At 55.4% G+C, this 2500-nt stretch overlaps 1 non-coding gene across 1 annotated transcript in view; it reads left to right on the plus strand.

Annotated features, from left to right (window-relative positions):
* The first annotated feature begins 2317 nt into the window (after positions 1 to 2317).
* LOC126149074 (small subunit ribosomal RNA) overlaps positions 2318 to 2500 on the plus strand; it is a 1909-nt gene continuing 1726 nt past the window's right edge. The window contains exon 1 of the ribosomal RNA XR_007530678.1: positions 2318 to 2500. This exon is cut by the window's right edge and continues 1726 nt beyond it. This is a non-coding gene — a ribosomal RNA (small subunit ribosomal RNA).

The raw sequence follows: 2500 nt of genomic DNA on the forward strand, positions 1-2500 counted from the left end.
TGCACCGCAATGTAACTCAATTTGCACCGCAATGTAACGCAATTTGCACCGCAATGTAACGCAATTTGCACCGCAATGTAACGCAATTTGCACCGCAATGTAACTCAATTTGCACCGCAATGTAACGCAATTTGCACCGCAATGTAACGCAATTTGCACCGCAATGTAACGCAATTTGCACCGCAATGTAACGCAATTTGCACCGCAATGTAACGCAATTTGCACCGCAATGTAACGCAATTTGCACCGCAATGTAACGCAATTTGCACCGCAATGTAACGCAATTTGCACCGCAATGTAACGCAATTTGCACCGCAATGTAACGCAATTTGCACCGCAATCTACCCCCAAGTTGTGCCTTAACCTAACCCACGTTGTGCCTTAACCTAACCCACGTTGTGCCTTAACCTAACCCACGTTGTGCCTTAACCTAACCCACGTTGTGCCTTAACCTAACCCACGTTGTGCCTTAACCTAACCCACGTTGTGCCTTAACCTAACCCACGTTGTGCCTTAACCTAACCCACGTTGTGCCTTAACCTAACCCACGTTGTGCCTTAACCTAACCCACGTTGTGCCTTAACCTAACCCACGTTGTGCCTTAACCTAACCCACGTTGTGCCTTAACCTAACCCACGTTGTGCCTTAACCTAACCCAAGTTGTGCCTTAACCTAACCCAAGTTGTGCCTTAACCTAACCCAAGTTGTGCCTTAACCTAACCCAAGTTGTGCCTTAACCTAACCCAAGTTGTGCCTTAACCTAACCCAAGTTGTGCCTTAACCTAACCCAAGTTGTGCCTTAACCTAACCCAAGTTGTGCCTTAACCTAACCCAAGTTGTGCCTTAACCTAACCCAAGTTGTGCCTTAACCTAACCCAAGTTGTGCCTTAACCTAACCCAAGTTGTGCCTTACCCTGCTCTGTAATTGGCATATGACACGTTACAGTAATGTATTGTCCAACCGCAACCCGCTCAGAATGTTGTGTACACAGCTACGTGTCATCTCCCCATAACAGCTGCATTGCAGTGTGGTACGCCATAGAGACGTGTGGGAGTAATGGACGCAGTGGATGGCGATCAGCATGAGCCGTCTGTTCATGTAGTGGCGCGTGTATGCAGACGTAGTAGTCTCTTCTCACACAATGTGATAGCACGGTGCCCCGCGTTCCACATCTGCGACATGCTACAGAGGCCGGTTGACAGTTGGTCGCGCAGTGGACATCGCATACGTACGGGGGCACCTTCCACGTGCCCTCTAGTCGGGCACATTTTGTTGCGTGGATGTGAGCGGATGTAGTGTGTCTTGACACCTGACAGGCAGGCATGCAATAATAGTTGACTTTGCAAACGGGGATGGACGTGTACGTTTACTGGTGACGTTACGCAAATGAACAACTGGTAACCCGTTGTGGTGCGGTTGTCCTTGCTGGAGGTACATCTGTGAGGGCAACGATCGGTACAGCTACGAAGCGGTCCCCACCATACCAACGAACGTGAATGTGAATCTGGGTGTGAAGCGATACGCGGCTGTGGGTGGGTGGGACTGTCCCCGGCCGGTGAGGGGGGGCCGCCCGGCGTGCTGGCCGCGCGGTGCGTGGGCGCACGCGCTACAGCCGGCTGGTGGGGGCGCCCAGTGGCAGGCGCGCCGGCCGACGGACGCGGCAGGCGGCGCAGCTGCGCGCCGGGGCACCCTGCGCGCGGCGCCGTGCAGCCAAAGTGGGTCCTCGCCGGCCCGGTGCGAAGCGCGGTGGACATCTGCAGTGTGCTGGTCCGATTGAGGACTGTGTGCGTTTTGGATGCGCCGCCGCCCGGCACTCGGCGCCGCGACGCCGTCTGCTGCTCGGTCGCCCCAGCGGTTCTCGCTGGTGGTTTGTATCGCAGTTGTGCAGACGTGTTGGCACGTGCGCTGTGCTGGGAGAGTTCGCTTCGGCACCCACGTGGGGCCTTTGCCCTTCTGTGGCGCTGGCGTTGGAGCTGCCGGTCACCGTAGGTGGCGCGTGTTGTCTCCCGCCGGCAATGCCACGACAGCACGCTCCCGGGCCTCTGTCGGCAGCGGCAAGCTCAGTTGGGAGCACGGGTGGTCGCACCTAAAGCGTCTACTCGCCTAACTCCGGGCGATTGCGCCTCTCTCGAACCCGACCAAGTACTTAGGACGGCGCTGCGCGCCGCCGGGACCTGAGAGGGTTTCGAGGTGTATTGTGCAGGGGAGCTCAGCCTCCTCCTGTTTGCAGAATAATTGAGCGGACGCTTGCGTGTTCGCGTGGGCCTCTGGGACACACTCCCGGGCGGCCGGCTGCTCAGCTCTAGTTGACGCAGCTCCCTGGTTGATCCTGCCAGTAGTCATATGCTTGTCTCAAAGATTAAGCCATGCATGTCTCAGTACAAGCCGCATTAAGGTGAAACCGCGAATGGCTCATTAAATCAGTTATGGTTCCTTAGATCGTACCCACGTTACTTGGATAACTGTGGTAATTCTAGAGCTAATACATGCAAACAGAGT

This window comes from Schistocerca cancellata, unplaced genomic scaffold (assembly GCF_023864275.1).
Source record: "Schistocerca cancellata isolate TAMUIC-IGC-003103 unplaced genomic scaffold, iqSchCanc2.1 HiC_scaffold_907, whole genome shotgun sequence".
In the NCBI taxonomy this organism is placed as follows: Eukaryota; Metazoa; Arthropoda; class Insecta; order Orthoptera; family Acrididae; genus Schistocerca; species Schistocerca cancellata.